Genomic DNA, 19,651 nt, shown 5'->3' on the forward strand with positions numbered 1-19,651 from the left:
TAACAACTTCAGCTATGCAGATGACATGGTGCTGCTGGCTCCCTCAATCGGTGCTCTTCGGAAGCTTATTGCAGTGTGTGAGTTGTTTGTTGCCTCTCACGGTTTGATATACAATGTAAAGAAGTCCGTATGCATGGCGTTCAAATCGGGTCCAAAGAGTCCACCAATACAGCCGATTGTTCTTAATGGTGTATCGCTGAAAAGAGTCTTCAACTTTAAATATCTTGGACATTGGTTAACTGACGACCTGAAGGACGACATGGACATGGAAAGGGAACGCAGAGCACTGTCAGTTAGGGCGAACATGTTGGCTCGCAGATTTTCCCGGTGTACAGATGGGGTCAAAATTACCTTATTTAAGGCATATTGTACCTCACTATACGCTGGGGGTCTGTGGGCTAACTATACCCAACGGGCTTATAGTGCTCTGCGAGTCCAATATAACAATGCGTTCAGGGCACTGTTACGGCTTCCGCGCTTCTGCAGTGCATCGGGCATGTTCGCTGATGCACGTACCGACGGGTTTGATGCCCTCTGGCGTAAAAAGACTGCGTCGCTTGTCGGTCGGTTGCGTGGGAGCAGTCACAGCATCCTGAACACTATAGCTAATAAGTTTGATTGTCCACTAATGTTTAAGTTTGTACAGCGGACTAAGTCCCTGTTCACCATATTGTATTAATTTTAACTTTAATTTGTTTTTTATTTTTATTTTATATTTACTCATGTACCTGCTTAGTATGGATCTCTGTTGTCCGAATAAATAAATTTATTATTATTATTATTATTAAACTGATTGTGATTAAATTCAATGACTCAAAATTTTTCGCAACAAATACCTTACCACAAAATCTTAATCCCACAATTTTTATCCTAACAGTAACAGCAACAACAAAAAAAATAATCAACGAACAAACTCTTTTACTGTTATTAAACCAAACGTTGAACATCCTTTGTTATATCACATCGCTTAGAAAAGATTGCTCCAACGATATAACATCCAGTAGCGAGCCTCGAATAGGCCACTGGGGTAAGATCAACTCTTTGTACGGAGCCAGTGAGCTGTGGCTCCCGAAATATAAAGCCGAAATAAGCATGACCCTTGTGATAGAACATATTGTTTGGATTACCTAAATTAAGTGCAGGCCTATCAATTTTGGTTCGGTAGGCAAAATGGAGCACCTATTGCTGTTTGACTTGGGCTAGAAGCAAGTTAATTTTAGGGCTATTTGAAATATGAATATGGATTTTAAGTACGACTGGCTTTATTGTTAGTCGTGTCTTGGGTGATTATAATTGTGTTATTTACTGTACGAATGGGCTCGTTATATTCACAAAAGTAGCTTTTAAATTTTGTGGAACTTATGTCATCAAAACTTTAACTGTTTCTAAAGCACTTTTTGGGAGAAAACCTCGTTTAGCGTGGCATATCTAACGGCCTTAGTGACTTAAATTTCACTTTGTTTTTTGTTAATTGCACCAAAACTTTCAAAGCCTTTGAAAAATTTCTGCATATAATAAAACTACTTTTAATAATGCCAATAATAAACTTATGACATATCAAGAATTTACATTGTCGAAATCTACCTCAGTCACAAAAAGTGAAAGATAAATTCGTCAGAAAGAACAAGTAATAATAAGAGTTGTCTTAAAAGATCTTTATATTGTCAAAGACTTAACAACCTTATTAAAAGGAAATGGCGCGAACAACTCAATTTAGAAACACGAGCCATCAAATACAGTAATTGTCATTTGTGTTTTTGTTAAGTTCATCCACAGAACACATCCACCTGAAATACTGACTGGTAACAAAATATTTGGGCCTACATACATACAAGTGGAAGGTACTTGCATGAAGATGTTTTAATGTTTAGGGTTCCGGACCCAAAGGGAAAAAGGAACCCTATACTATTACTAGTTTCCGCAGTCTATCTGTCCATCCATCCGTCCATTATCAGGCTGTATATTAAACACAGGGATATTTACAGTAGACATTTTCAAACATGTATTTATGTTATGATATGCTATGACAACAAATACTAAAAATACCTAAAGAACGAGGTTACTTAACAGTTTTAACGGTTATATTATTTGTGTCTCATTTTAATTTTAATGTACCTATGCAACATATTTTGAAATAATTTTAATTATACCTTTTTCAGCTACAAAGATCAAGGTAAATACCAATTATTCGTTGAGTCACTTTCCAGAAATATTGGAAGTTACCTCATCAGTGGCAATACACCCAGAACTAGGGTACCGAGGAAAACAACTGCCAATCGCAGAGATTCAAAGTTTCAGACCGGGTAACTATGAGGAACGTTTCTCCAAATTCCCAGTACTGAAGGTACAGACCTCATTAAAAGCAGCAATAGACCAACTATTAGTCTACTACAAACCTTTTTTTCGGATGGGAAATCGGTTCGAATCGGTGCTTCGGTTCGGGGTTTCGGCACTTTTTATATTTATTTAGTTCAAAATTGAGTCTATTCCAAACAAATAACTGTGTTAGTGAACTTTAAAATGTAAAGGAACATTCGTCTCTCGTGGGAACAAATATCTGTAGGCTATTTACTCGTACATATTTGGGTCGTCGAATTTCTACGCTTAAACGAATGCCTGAAATTCAACATAGGGTCTGAATAATATGACCTTGTTCATTATCCCCATGTAACTAATAGCCTTATACATGAAGTCCTTTGACCTTCCTCAGACGCTTAAATTGCTGTCTGGACTCTTGAAGCGTTACCAGGAGGTCTGGTTTAGATTAAACTCATTTTATACCATTTTTACTTTGTTGGATTTTAAAATTTTGTTCGTCTAGTATTTTTTGATCAATTTTAATATCTTGTTTTAGTTTTTCACTTAAACTGATTTCATACCCCGTTTCCATTTATCAAATATTAATTTGATAAATGGAAACGGGGTATGAAATCAGAAATTTTCTATATGAAAGCTAGTGAAGTGTGTAATGAAAAATATTACACATTTCATTAAACAAAATTGAAATAAAAGTCAAATTGTGTCACTGTGATTATCAACCAGTATTGATCTATTGTCATCTCTTGCTTGATGTAGCAGTTACAGCCTCCCCCAAAATTTTTCATCCCGTTCAGGATTCGATCAAAATCGGTGACTAACAGATAAACCTTAGTAATTGAATTCCTTTTTTACCCGTTGAATACGGAACTATAATGTCTGGTATATTCGCCTGCACTATTCTAAATTAAGTTGAAAACTATGCAAATCAATTTACATAAATAAAGTTGGTTCATTCAAACCTCCGGACTACTTGAAGACGCGTTTAATTCATTTTTAACTAAGTTACGTTTAAGTAGCAACTTTATGACCCAGTGGTTGTGAATTTAATTTCAAGTTTGGTTAATTCAGTGCTCATATCTTAAAATAAATTCTATCTAAGTTAAAGTCTGGTTTATTTTTTAATTATTAAAACGCCGTAGGTTAGATTCTTCTGGACTGAGCAATAAAAATACTTCCATTTTTCTGGCTTGCAAGACAACTTCCGTTCTTCCTTTATTACTGCTTATAAGACATCTAAAATCAATTGGGAAATACCTATAACATAGTGAAACTGTACGGTAAGCCGATTTCTATGTTCAATGAATGCTTGTTGCAAGTCAAGTGTCTTGTGCATGTGACTTGAATGTTTATGCAGCCCCCAGCGACAAAAGTATAAATTGTTTAGAACGAGGTTTGTAGTTTGTATTTTAATGACTGTTTATTCGACCTTTTTTACAGGATATTTAAGAGATATGTCTTATCAAGGGTCAATATCCATAGTTTTAAACTCATTGCAAATTAATTTATCTTAAACCAGGTTTCTGGGTTGATCGATACAAAACGAAACTTTAGTGTTTGATTGCTTTGTGTTTAAGTGTTTAATTTGTTAACTTTGGCGTTTCCAATTACGTTCGGATACTAATTATTAGAGCATCGACTGGTCAATTAATGAGTATAGCCAACGAATTACTATTGCCATTTCGGCCTTTATCTCGTACATTTTGCGGAAGGTTGACCATATTTGCCATTTCGATTGTATTTGCATTGTTGAACATTAATTTGCTATCTATTGTACATTGATTAAAAGACTGCCGCAAACCAAATCAGAATATAATGGGAATGACATATTTTCCTATTACTATGTGTTTGTTTGAATCCCTTGTGCGAGCTAAGTTATGAACATGTTTTTTGAGTTTAAAATATATTATATTTAAAACTGGTATGTGTAGAATGCACACTACATATACGTGTTTTATGCAAAATGTCGCAGAAAAACGTATCGAAAATTTAAAACTGTTTTGTTTTTAAATGTGTATGGCACTTACTGGAAAACACAGGATTATTCCAATAATATTTTAATGATTGAAATTCCTACGTACTGCTTTTCATATCATGTTGTGTATTCAACAATTCTAATAAAATGAATTAATAATAGAATTTTATATTTTATTCAATTATGCAACTTCAAGTTTATTTTTTTATTGAACCTTGTAATATCATATTATTATATATTATACCAAAACTGTATTGTCCTCTTTCTGGGCAAAAGTTTATCTCAGGATTTTTTTAATGATATAAAATATCATTACCACTATAATTAAAATTTTCTTTAACATCCACAAAAAAGCCACTAGACATAAAAGAATCAAACTCAATTTTATTAATCATGAAAACGAATAAATTATCACCAACCCCATCAAATGTAAATAACAAGAATCCGCTGAACCAAGCAATTTAATGTTAATGGAATCCTTTGTTCGGAATAGGGACCGAAAAAACCTTGTGATTGTGTGACACATAACACCCTAAAACAACCGACTGCAAATAAAGTGGGACATTGTAATTTAACAAAAGGTACACCTGAACGTATAAATGGTGGGAGACTTGTTGGAAAGCTTGTCGCTTCCTTTTATGTCAGGATCGTGTTATAAGCTTAATTTTGTACCGTTGGAGAAGGAGTTAATGAAATAGAATAATGTAGAAATCTTAATGTTGATTCTTCAGTTATAGGTGAGGAGAATGATGATGTAATGACTGATTATGAAGGTTAAGAAATTGCTGTTAATGATGATGGTGACAGTAATGGCGGTGTTAATGATGAAAATAATGATAATGTTACTTATTTAAATGAATTTGATTTGCAAATCTACATGCGAATGTGTACCAACAAATTAAAAACTAAATAAAGATTTATATCATAAAACATCTAAAGACTCCTAAAAAAGAAACAAATTCATCAAAGCAGAAACTGTGAAATGAGAGAAATTTCTAAAAACTCCAAGCATAATGTAACACGATTGTACTTTATACAGTTCTGTAAGTTGAATCATCTTCAACATAATCAGTTTGAATGTTGAACATCGTTCGAGAGCGCTAAAATGAAGGATCCCCAGGGTATATTGTAGTAATTGCCGCGCTAAGACTAGCTAAGTACATTAGCGTTCAGTATGATTCGCATTCTAAGTATACTTGTTACATATTCGAGACAAAACTAACAGAAACACGATTAAATGTGAAATGTTTAATTAAAATACGAGTTTGAGATGATGATTATAATTCTGATAAAGCGTTTGCAATTTAATAAGAACAAAGGGTGAAATGAGATGAAGAAACTTCAAGAATAGACGTCGTTGAAATAATTTTCGTTTATTTAAAACGAGCTTTTGGCCTCCGTTGTTAATTGTAGCGATATAGATTATCTTTTTTAGCCTTTCAATATTAAGCAAGCTTGCTTGAGAACGTGTCATGATAGTTTTTAAGGTAAAATATGAATACGGATCATTTTTGCTTAAAGTTCTGTTGCAGCTAAAACAACAAATAAATATAAAGGCGAACAAAATATTTAACATAGTGACTTTATTAAGAAATTTGACCGAAATTCCACTATCAAAGCTACCAAAAAAATTGACGTCAACTAACATCCGAAGGCGAAAATAAAAGAAATTCTGTCAATAGCAATAAACGCGTCCATTTATAGTAGGCAATGAGATTCCCTTGTTACGAACCTAAGATTGTATTGTTTTTCTCGACGTTCGATCTATTCTACACATTTGAGTAATACATTGTCTGGAAAAGGTATGAGTTTCATAGAATGGGATTGGGGTTGAGAAGATATTTTTATTTAAACAGGTTATGTTTGGTTTGGTTTCATATGCTGCTGCTGCACTCAATAAACCCATTTTATTTAGGGCTTTAGTAACGCAACATAATATTATTATTTTTAACGACTCCTGCATTAATATATGTATTCCTCGTGTCGGGACGTTTGTGAACAATTACACCAGGAGTCAGGAAAAGCATCAATTCTTCACACACACACAAATACTTGTCCTATGCGGGGATCGAACTTTTTTTTTTTTTTTTTTTTTTGTCCGGGGTGAAACTCTAATGACTTCAACCCACGCCGAGGGCACGGCGAGGGGATATGTCGGACTCCCACCGACTAAAAACACCCCGGGCCCCTTCAAATGCCTGAGCCAGAGCCACGGGATCGCTCGCGCATGCTTCAGCGCGACCCTGACCGGCCTATGTCCTTTTGGACTTCTTCTCGAAAGGTTGGTTGAAAAGCCAACCCCTCATTCCTCGTAAGAACGGACGTGCAGGACGACACGTCCGTCTCCTTCTTGGCCTGTTAGCTGGTCGAATGCCAGGGTGCCCTCCCTGCCACCCGCAGGCCCGACCTTACGGTGGTCGCAGGTCGTATGCGGGGATCGAACCTGCAACACGTCGCGCTCAGTAGGTTTGGTGTGGTGACCTCATCCTCTCATCAATCCGTGCTAGTGAATTTGTGACCGAAGCCATCGAATAAATGAGCCGTCATCATCATCATCGGCTCTCTGTAGCCCACTTTTGAGACCGCTATTGCTACAGATTATTATTAGGCAATATCCACAGCCCTTAAAGATAAGAACAGGTGGCGCAAAATATTTAAGAAAAAATTGCTCTAGAGACAAATATCACTAACCTCGGTAAGTAGTCAATAGACACTTTGTTGACACATTTTATCAAATTTGGAATCATATCAAAAATAAATTATCATGAATTATGATTTTGTCGAAAAGGAAAATGTATAGCAACAAGAGTTTGATGAGTCTCTACCTATATTGTAGTATATTTATTATTAACTTAATACCCCCAAAACTGTCCAAGTACTTGTTGAACCTTAAACTTGTAACCGCAAGTTAAACCACAAGAACCATCTAACCCCCAAAGGTATTTATTTTAACTAAACTTCGCTAAAAACAGTTAATTCCAGATTTGTATTCTAAAGTTAAGTTAAATTAAACTATATTAATGAACCACGCAAACAAATTGTGGTGGAAGTAACGAATTTTGTTGAACCAAACTTCCAGAAATACCTAATTCAGCTTAAATCAGTATTTTTGAAAAATGTTCATCTCTATTTTAACATTCATTTTATTAATATAGTATTTAAGTCACGTAAATTAATAAAAATAATATAAAAGAAAAACTTTCCTCACTAAAAAAAGAACAAATATTTAACGTCATAAAATAAACAAGACATCATCAATATAGCTTAATAAACAGCTATAAAACACATCAAAGTGCACCCTAAACCTTCGGGCGATCTTCTCAAACAATCTTATTTAAATTTACTCCGGCTGACACCACCAACATCAGCAGATTCAAAACGCCCACTTGACAAGGCAACGCCACACAAGCACATTATATGTTAATCAAGGCAGAGCTCCGGTTGGAATTAGTTGGCTGCCCTTGGGACAAACATTGGACACCACATTAACATGTTTATGGGACACACAGGGGACCTCTCAACGAATAAGCCACACACGCATTTGAGTAGCAAGGATGTCATTTCTGGCTCAAGCTTTGACTCGCTTTGGTGATGGAATAATTTATGATCGTTCGTGATCCTAAACAAAAAATATATGTATTTTGAGGGAGGGGGCTGTGTAATTGGCAAAGGGCGTTAAATTTAGTTTTATTTTTTGACGATTTTCAAAACGTTCCAGTTCTAATTTAAAAAAGTCTTAGAGCATATTTAAAACAATGCGAAAATGATGCAGATGCTCGGAGTACTAATTCTCTTAAAATTCATACACTTAACGATAACGTACCACGATAAAAACGTTCCTTTTAAAATATTGCCTACCGCATATTTTTTGGCTTTATCTGACAGCATAGTTTCAGGTAAAAACATTTTTGATAAACAAGCTGAAGTGAAACGTTTGCTACCTGGTAAAAGGCCAAACAAGCTCCAATACCAATGCTTGGTCTCGTATTACTCTACTCTTACCACGAGCTCCCAAAACCGGATTATCATAAGAGTGGAAACGAGACAGCGTACTACATTCAGTAGCTGCATCTCGCTTCCACAAGACTAACAGCTCTACATTACAGTTACTAGCCTCACCTCCTTGGATAGAAGCCAGGAGATTATAGTTTGCCATCCAAGGGAATTTGGGGCGTTAAAGAAATTTGCTGTGTAAATAATGTTGCGCTGGGGAGAACCGGGATTAATGTACCAGTTAGCACACTTTTAAATTTTCCAATTTAAAAGTTAAAACTTAAAACAGCTGTTATTTGTTCTCGCTAAACTGGAAACGAAAGGGTATAGTGGGTGAAAACTGTTTGTATTTTTAACAAATAGAATTTGTTCTTTAAATTTTCTTCAAGGTTTTCTTTGTTATTAAGTTTAGTAAGTTTAGCTAGGTTGGTTAACAGACAATTATGCTTTAGACTTCAAATAGATATTTATGAGATTAAAAATATCTGAAATACGATACCAGTTACAAATATGCAGTGCTCAGAATAAACCCGGAGGAAATTCCCTCAGTCATCTGAAGTATGAAATACCAAGTTCCGTAGGATTAAATTCTTACCAAAGAAATATTTCCCAAGTATTTGTAGAATGCTCAGCAGTACATAATCATATCACGAGTTATTTTTATATTCATGACGGTCAATTTTGTCTTTAATAGTTTAAATGAAGACAATGTTTTAGAAGGTTGTTAAAAAGTATTTAAATATTAGCAGCATGTTAATGTTTCACTGTAATGAACAGAAATTTATTCTCATTTAGGAAAGGTTTGACTGCGTCAGCTCTAAATGGCTGAGTTGACGGATTCAATATTTTAAATCCAACTTTTCTAACGATTTTTTCCTCCATCGTTTGTCAGTTATATATGACAAGAATACTCACAAACTTTACCCTTCTATAAGCCATGATTAATCAGTAAAAATCTCGTCCACTTCAGCTAACCAAAAAGTATGGCAATCGGCACTAAGACCGTCATGTCATAGCTTTCAGGACATCTTCACAAAATCCCTCGAAATAATCTCCTTTTACGACACCCATAGGTGGGAAAGGTATTCTTTACCTGAAACTACACGAACATTTGGGCATTTGACTGCCCATAAACACTGTCATACTGGTATATGACAACTGAGAAAGATAGCTTCACCTTGTCTCGAAGGATTTCAAGGGTTTCCATGTAACGGAGAACGTTAAACGAACGTAAACTGAATTTGAACTACAGCAACTTACGTTCAGTCTAGTATTATCAAGTTAGGCACTAAATGCTAAAAAGGTTTCAGTAGCTGTTACTAATTCAAAGAAACTAATGTATTTTTGTATTAACAGGAATTTCTGCGAAGCCATTAGTCGTAATGATTACAAAAACGTATTAATCTAAATCAGCACAATATCAGCAAGAAATTCTCATTGAAAGTGAAATAAAATATAGAGGAAAAACGCCAAGACAAATTTCTGAGGGACATTTATTGAAACAAATTCTAATTTCGCTTCACAACACTTTGCTTTCGCTGCAGGTTTTGTGTAATTTAATTTTAATGAAAGGAAACAAAAGGTAGAGTGATGTTTATAAAATTATTTTCTGACAAAAGGTCGCGTTTTATCATAGCTAAAGTTTGTTGGAAACCTTTTTTGTTGACTTTAAACAAAATTGGGAAGTTCTTAAAATTTTATATCAGATTCTGTATAACAGAGAAAATTGTTTGTAGGGATCGAGCCCAAAAATAAGTAAAAGGCCAAGAAACATTGCTTTAAGTTGCACTCTTCCTTCTCAATAAAAATAATTGTAGGTAAACAAGATTATTATAGTAATCTTTGCAAGAATAATTTGACTGCACGGATAGACGAGTGGTTGAGGTCACCACGCCAAACCCACTGTGCGCGACGTGTCGCGCCATATCCACGAATGCTTGTTCTGAGTCTGGGTGTCTTTGTGCATGTGATTTGTATGTTTGTAAACCCCCCACGACACAAGGATTAAATTCCTTAATGCGGGAGTCGTTAAAAAAAAGATTAAATTCTCGATAAAACTTAAACCATGCACGAAAAAGGTTGTCTTTTTAAATTTGAGTTTCAAGTGGTCATCTTGTTATGTACCTACATTACCTCCCTAAGAGCAAAAACTGCGATCTGTGTCTTAATCCAAATTAAGTTGGACTTGTAAATGTTCGTAACTTTCTTGTTCAGTTGACAATTGTTTCATAAGCTACTTAATTAGATCAAAGATTGTGAGGATTTCATTTCAGTAAGTTTGTTAATTATAATGCCTTCTTATAACTACCTGAAATTGAAAATTATTTGATTTTAACTGATTATTGATTATATTTTTTTAATTCAGATTGTTTATCATATCATTATATTATTTAGCAGCGAGATAATATGTAATTCGCAGGAAGAGGTGGAAACCTATAGAGTACTCTGTGGAAACGAGATACCACTCTTTTTCTTTGGATGTGAAATCATCAATTGACTCCTTTCGCTTTGGGTTAAGCGGAAGGGAGAAGACTTGAACTGACTAGAACCCACCCAAGTTCCTTGCCTTCATCCTTCGTGTTCCTTGGCCAAGGTAACTCTTTCGGATAAGCCCGATGCTCCAGCAGGCATCAGCCCGGCGCTCGTCGGAGCCATTGCTGACATCTCCTTGAGATGCACGTGGAACATGAACTCGCTGGGCTGGCGCCGGGCATAAGGTTGGTTTTTGACGCCGATTTACACCGTGTAATTAGCTATATTGCTTCTATAACTGCAATAGTCTAACTTAAAGACAAGGAGGTAAGCTCCCAGGTTGAGCAAGCCGTCACTTGCACTACCTACTGTTCTTGACGTAAACAATTACAGGTACTTCAAAAGTAAAACGTTTAGAAAACCTGAGCACGATTCAAACTTCTCAGAAATTCAAACAAGCTGAGAATAAATTTAGAAGGAACGAATGAAAAACTTTCGATTTTACTTTATATCTCTTATAACAGGTGTACGATGCAGTACAGTACTGGAATAATAGGCTAAGCGCTAAGAGTAAACTTATAAAGCAGAACTGTTACCATTGACTGTGTTTTTAGTATGGATGATGGTATAACCTGGTGTCAGTTTTGAACCGCACGGTCTCTGAAGTTACCCTTAAAAATGCGAGTCTGCTGGTTTCCTTGCAATGTAAGACATTGTTGGATTACGTGTTTGGATTGAATTAACGACCTTTGACTTAGATATTGATTAAACCATACATTATTTTTATATTAAAAATATTTCAAATACTCGAAGGTACGTCGTTATCACGCCTTAGGCTCAATTCTCACTGAAGCACTCACTGAGCACGCCGACTCTCGGATATAAAAGAAGAAAATGTCTGAGCGCGGTACTAATCGCTAGAAGGCGTATATTAGATGCGAGATGAGTCATCACCTGAGTCTTTTACTCACAAAGACAAATACATATTATTTGAATTAGGTATTTTGCTTCATGAAGAAGCTGTTGGCCACAACTCTTTGAGTGTGAATTGGCCCAAAGACTAAATACGAGATACCTTTGGATTGTATAACATTACGTTATAATCAAGTCATGTCGCTGCATTACAATTTCTCCCCTATTAGCGTTTTGCCTTCAGCTATATGGGAAACAAGATATAAATGTAATCTCTGTAATTTATGTAATGTAATGTTTACTTGCGTAAGAAGATTCTGTTTCATATAGACATATTTTCATGTAAGTACCCAGAAAGGGCAGTTATGTTTTCGTTAGTCCCTGTATTATTTGGGTGTTTATTTAATCATATGTGTGACTGCATCTGTACGCTCTGATCAATTTTAACCTAGTTTTCAATATCATCATCATCGTCCAATGCCTTTGTCCTCCCACTGCTGAGCATAGGTCTCTTTCTCCTGCCAATTTCTACGGTCCTGTGCCAGGTCTTACAGCATCAGCTCATAATTCGGATTCCAGTTGCGGTTCACTTTTCGAGAGTTTGTTAATTCTTTCAAAGTGTTTCTAGCTCTTCCCCTTTTATTGCTTCTGCAGATTTCTTGAACAAAATCTTTATTGTCAAACAGGATAATTTTGACAATATTTCCTTCTATCCAAATAAATACATTATGATTTATTTTATTTGAAGTATAATGCGTACCAACTAATAGGTTATTACTGCGTCTGAAGGCTTTTAGCGGTTGCGATCCAGTGACTGCTATACGTTGTTCAATAAGAGGCTTATTGTTCCCTTCTATTGCTTCGTAAATTGTTCTTTATTTGTTGGTTTCATTATTTATTTGTTTATTCGTAATTTTTACGAGCAATTTTGATTTTGTGCCGGTTGTGTTTTGTTTTCTGGAGATTTATACGGATTTTTTGAAATAAATAAAGTGAACGTGCCCAATATGTTGGTATTATAGTTACGTTACATTATGATAAATTATTGTTTTAAATGAAGAAATATGAAGCTAAAAAGTCTTCATTTGGTAAGCGTGAATAAAAGTTTTACCATTTTTTGCCTTGTTTCTCATATATGTAGAGGTTTAGCAGCCCGTTAAATGAAAGGACCAAGATTTATCATTTAACATTTACCGTATTTACGATAGATAAAAATAAATCGTTTTCAGGTCAAATAGCGTACAATTTTTGACCTGAATCGCTATTTCTTGTACACGGACGTCTAAACATGAAACAATTCGATTTAAATTATTGCACACGCGAGCTTTTCGGGCCCAATGTGCAGATCCCGTTACACGCACCAAAGAATTCGTACTTCTTAGGGATCCGTATTCAAAGAATAAAAACGGAATCCTATCGCTGAGGCTCCAGTGACTATCCGCCTGTCCGTCATTTGACACCAACTTGTTTCACAAGAACCATGATTCCTAGGTAGCATATGGTAAGCAACGGTACCGTTGTCACAAATATGATGCCTAGTGTTTTTATTCATCCTATTTGTATAGAACAGTCAGTGTCACGAGTTCGACTCGCACTTGACCAGTTTTTTAATTTAATATTGCTGACTTTGTGACGTCATCCGAATTTTGTACGTTCTTGGTCCCAACGGTATAAATAAATGGAAATATGATTCGTGATTTTCTTTTGTTTCATGTTCTGACGAAATTACCGATGCTCTTTTGTTTTTTTTTGGAAATTCATCTTTTGTTATGATTTTTATTGTTTGTTGCAAACTTGGCATGTGTTTCTTTTTGTTGTGTTTACCTATGGTTGTTTTTGATGTTTGGCACTTTCATACAATGAGTTTACAAAGAGCACTCGTGGATCGAATAATACTGGAATATGAAAACAGAACTCCAATATGACATAATAAAATTGTTATCTAGTTTCTTGCGAGTTCTTCTCCAAGGGAATGACTTTTTAGAACTGTCTATATAGAGACATTGTTGTAACGTTTTAAAAGTGTCTGAAAAACAGCCTATTTCAATTTTTACATTTTTTTCATTCAGTTATTAAATTTATCAGCAACTTTGAAAATTTCATACAACCAAAAAGTTCATAGTAAGTAACAAACACTTAATCAAAAACACATTTAACTATCAACTCCACTTAAACTTAAATACATATCACTAAACCCACAAAGGCTTAATCACATCAAACGAACGCGAAACAAATAAACTCTAACTTTAAACAACCTTCTTTGGTCTTCAAGAACCTCTTTGAAAGTAAATTCTTTAATAAACCAAGTTAGCAAAGTTGCATTTTCATAAAACCATGCAACTTCTAATGAAATCTACGTTGCATATTATGAAGATCGTCTTGCGTCGACGCGCGTTGCATGTTAATAGACGATTATTTTTTTAATTATTTCTAATATTACCTCTTAGTCCGTTGATGAAGAAACTTAGCTCACTTATTGGATATTATGTATGCGAGGTGTGCCTTAGACTTTAATAAACACGTAACGTTTAGATTAAAGAGCTTTATAAATTCTTTTCCTGGTTTTATGGTAATGTAATGTTGTTTTCTTGTTAGTCTTATTATTTTTTGTGTTTTTAGGATGATTTGTTTTGTTGTTCTTTGATGTTAGTTTTTGTGGTTTCTGTATTAGTGAATTGTGGTATTTGGCAGGAACTTTTTTTTTACAAAAATTTACGCAATTTGACATACATTATCGTGTCAATATAGAGCCTCAAAAAGTGCATATGCCGAGTCGTTAGTCTTTGACAGTTTTTTAATCATTACAATTTTAAATCGAACAATTGACTAGATGCAATAGCGCCGAAGAAGATGCGTTGTAAAGCAGGTAGGTAATCAAAAAGTATAAAATTGAAGTGATTCTAACACAACTTTAAGCAAAACAGCTTTGTTGAGCTCGTGAATAGACTTTACATTGACCACACATAAGTTACAAGTAAAAGAGAAACTCACACGCAATTACGCGGCCTCGCCTTATTACACATCTATTTGTTTCCATTTTCATAATGATTTAATTACCAAACAATCCCATACGTGCATGTTACAATTCATCACGGGACCCACTTCGAAAATGTTCCCAAAATTCTAACATTCATTAAAACTTGCTGTAAACTAAACTGTAGTTGATGCGAGCGAAGCAAACAGAGTTAAATATAATCATTGTCGTTCCTTTGACGATACGTGACGTGAATTCGCATGACGACACTACTATAGGCTATGCCTCGTTCATTTGCCTAAGTTATATTTACTTGTCTTACGCCCGTTTTACCTTCCAAAGGGAGCACAGATCTAAATACGAAGACCGCATACTAAACATGTCAGCAAAATGTCTCGGTACTATTTAGTCACTAAGAGGTAGGTTACGTAATGGTTGGCTGAGAAGCGAGTTAGCAACTTAAATATATATAATATTCCATAACTTCACTCAACGTCATTTAGACTCAAACTAAGCAAAGCTTGTATTATGAGTACTTAACTAATGACAGACGTATTTGTAAATTTTTTATGTACATAATATGTATTAATAATATAGATAAGTAACACTCAGAAAAGAACAAATGATCGTGCTCATCCTATGGACTTTTGTCTTGGGTTGGAATCGAACCCATATCATCTGGTGTTGTAGTCAGGGCTACTAGCCACTAGACCAGTCAAGTCAATAAAAACAGTTTCTGAGTGACGTGTTTTTGACTCGTTCTAAACCATCTTGTGCTAGACCCTCTGATATTATTTAAAGGAAGATTATAAAAAGATAAAGAGAGTGGTTACTAAGTGTACACGTTACCAGTTACTTACGAATAGAGACTGAAGGTTTCGTTTGTATTGAACTAAGTACAAGAACAAGAACAAATCTCAGAAGTCTAGTTACTTGCTTAAATATTGAATAACTTAGTGCGGCAGTTAGTACGTTCACTACAGACTTATGTATTATTAAGGGGCAATTATTACCAGAGGAAATTACAAATGTTGGCCGTTTTTTCTTAGTCACCTCTCCTTTCATTCGACTGTTTTTTATAGAATGGGAATTTGTATATGTAAATATAGACGGATATCTATTACGAACCCAGCATTACAAAAAATATCTAAAAGTTAAATTTGCTTTCTTTAGAGGAGCCAAAAATTTCTCCACTTCTGAAAATGTGCTAAATTACATCTAAATCTAAATCTACTACTACTGCTTCATATAAAACAACGGCAGCTAATTCAATAAAACGATCATGATCCCGTCATAACTCAAAAAAACTCACAACTTCCACCACCCCACATCACTCCGAAACCTCTACACCCAAACATTGTTCCAACAATAATAGTAAAATTTCTGCAACTTAACATAATCATCTCATTTTTCGTGCAAACGTGACCTGAATGTACGGGGCGGCCATTTTTGGTCGAAATGCCTACAGTAAGCGTTTGACTGTCTCAGAAAAACAAGTCGAAAACATTTTGTGACTCCACAAACTGGTGTTCACTTTGCTCAGCCGTTTTGTGATTACCTCTAAGTGTATTCTTGGCTGAAAAAACGTGCCTGTCATTAAGACTTGATTTATTGCTACGACACTAAAAGGGTTTGTTGAGGGTTCTTAAGGGTCTGCGTCCTTCAACCTTCTCGTACATATGTTTTGGGTAAGATCTGGTGTGACATGTATTAATGTGTTTTGGTTTGCTTTCTGTGTATAACTTGTTAGATAATGAAGTGGTTTTGGGTATTGAGCTAGTTAGGGGAATTTAACGGGTCAGTATTTTTCTTTGACCTAGACTTATGTAAGCAAATACGTTGTTTATTTTGTCTATTACTGGTAAAAGAATTAGGTAGATTTTTTAATTTTACCACGACCAGAAAATCCAATATTTCCGAAACTCATTTTTTTCTACTAACCACATTCTTTATTCAGAACACTGTTCCATTTTTACAACCTTTTGGAACATTGTTTTTTTGCCTAGTTCTTTCCTCGTGTATTTAGCAACTAGAAATTCCACGATCGCGTGCTAAAGTCAAATTGATCACGAAATCGCCTGGAACGCTTTTATAAGCACTTCAATTGAAGTGATTCTCGTGAGCAATTGCCACCCGTTAACGTTTACAGCGGAGTTGTTGTCAGGAAACCAGGCATACTAAAGAAAGACATTACGATAATAGTAAAATGTAAATCTCAGATGACAAGGCACGCGATAGGAATATTAATAATTATGATGAAATAAAACTGATCGTGTTTTCTTTTTACCTTCTTAAATTCAGTGCCAGGGATAATGATGAGGAAGAAGAATTAGATTGTGGAGAACAATATTAATGGTACCCAAAACCCATTGGACTTGAATGATAGGAAAAAGATAAAACAAATTATGTTAATCTGTATTATTAGGCTGAAGCCTTCTCATCATTACAATAAGCATAAGCAATCAACGAAAGAAGTAACCATTCTTTTGAAAGTAAAATTTAATATAACCATCAAGGGAAATTCTTTTGAGCCATTAGCAAACCTCCTAATTTAAGCAAAATAAACAAGAGTACAGTTAGTACGCTCAGCACTTAACGATTACACTTTTAGTGGTACAGGAAACGAGGCATGTCGGGGCATGTTCAACACGCTACGTTAAACATGAACTGCTTGAGTTTAAGAGATTTTTCTTCAATGGGATTGTGGATTACGGATGTTTGCGATTTTAGTTTGAAGTTGAATTTTTTTACTGTCATTAACAGAAGTTAATAAACAGTGTCTGATCTACAATGTTGGCAGTTTGTAAATCTCACATTCAGTGACTTTCAGTGAGGACTGTACTTCTTGGATTGGAAAGAAATTGCGAGAGGGGAGGATTACAAGAGGAATGTTAGGGGGCCTTTACATAACTAAGGAATAGTACAGGATAAATATTATTATAATTGAGCCTCTATATTTATGAGAACCGGTGAACGGACGGTTCCATACATATGTAACAAAGAAAAACAAACTACGCAAGTAAAATTGGTGACCCTTCAAATTGATGACGAGAGTAACCATAGTGGCTTCATAAATTATAAATATACCAGCCTACTGATGTTACAAAGAATTGGGCTGATCATAGGAATTACTACTTCTAATACCTCCAAAACCTTGAATGCAATTTTTAATGATGATCAGCTCAGTATTTCTCGTCATTGCCATTTATATTATTAGGGATATTTTCACATACATTGAAAAAGTCACATCGGTGTTTTCCTGCATTGGGATTACACTTCATCCATACAAATCCATACACAAAAATAGCTACACATTCAACCCAGTGGTCATACAAATGCCTAATCACCTTGTAATAAATATACGCGACATTTGGTTACAGAAATTCCCTCAGTTTGAAACACAAACCAGGAAACGCAAATCAATCCCGTATAATTATGGTTTATTCGATGTATCTAGTGTGTTATATGTACCATAACAACTATAACATGCAAGAGATATGCTAATCAACTGCTCGATACAAGGAATCTTCGTATAGTTGCTGAATTGGAAACTAGATTTGAGGAAAATCTCAAAGGACTTAGTCAACAAGTAATTTGTTCTGGTTTTATATTTTACTTACTGGTAGTTGTTTTAAGTTAGTAATTTTGAGGTAAATAATTTGTCAAACAAAATATTTTTCTTAAGTATGAAAGTGTTTTTAAAAATACGGTTCTGTAATTGACCCATTTATAAATTCAGTTTTTAAGATTTGACAATTTTCGATTCTAAGCTGTATTTTCTTTAATCATTATCTTCAAATAAAAAAGCACTTTTAACTTGAAAAAATCAAGCTGTTTAATGTTGGACTATCTGACAAAATATACCAATGAGTGCCATTGGTAGATATATTTTGTCAGATAGACAGAAAGTGGCCAGGCTGTCTGATAAAAAATAAAGTGTAAAATACTTATACAAATAATAGTAAACCCAAACATATGAATACAAAATGAACACGTGTTACTATTTTCACCATCTAACATGTACTGTCAAGAAAATTAACTCAGGATTAAATTATAAGTTGTGAAACTTTATATGGCAGTAACATAAGGCAAAGGTATTATCGTGAAACAGCCCTGCCAACTTTACAGATTGTAATAACGTTAACACAGAAGTAAACTAAGGAATTTGTCGCTTCGTAAATAATAATAGTTCTTTTTATGATGCAATAAACTATTACGACCTTTTGTGTGATGAATACCTCTAAATACGTATAGGGGTACTGGTACTACTGGTGCCAGCGGTTTACTGGGAGCTGAAATAAGGTAAATTTATTCGCTTTTGCGAAGGTGTTCCTATAAAAATACAAATATTGATAGAAATAAATATTTGGTACTTATAATAAAGTTGAAGATTGTTTAGCCTCTGATGTAAAACCACGTAGTCTTCTAAGGACTGAACCAATTTTGATTTAGTAGTTTATTTGTTTTAAAGGGGAATTAGATGGTAGTGTACTTGGCCATGTTCGATGAAAAGTGGTTTAAGATGGCCGCCACATAATGGGGGCAGAGCACACTTTTCGGTATTCTATTACAGGTGTCGATACAAAGAGTTTGACTAGTACAGTACCACACTATGGAAACCAGGTATGAAGAGGCTTTTTTTTAAATTTTAACTTAGACTAATATATGGTTGACTTTGAGATTGAATACCTAATGCAATCTGATCAAAAATAGCCGCTCTCGTCAGACCTTCGGAAGAGGCACCTACTTTATATGAAAAGGCATGGATAAAAAATAATAGTATCAAAGCAATTACATTAAAAAACATGTATCAGTTTGAGTAGATAAAGAAAATGAAAATCATTATTTCTTTCCTAGAAAGTACATCAATAAAACTAATGGAATCTTAACAAAATATTTAATAATTTCTCTAAAAGAATTTTCTCACAATTTCTGTAACAAATTTGCGCAATAATCGTGACCTATTTGACCAAGAATCCGTGGAATAAATGTTAAAGACATTTATTGGC

This window comes from Trichoplusia ni, chromosome 2, assembly GCF_003590095.1.
Source record: "Trichoplusia ni isolate ovarian cell line Hi5 chromosome 2, tn1, whole genome shotgun sequence".
NCBI classification, from domain to species: domain Eukaryota; kingdom Metazoa; phylum Arthropoda; class Insecta; order Lepidoptera; family Noctuidae; genus Trichoplusia; species Trichoplusia ni.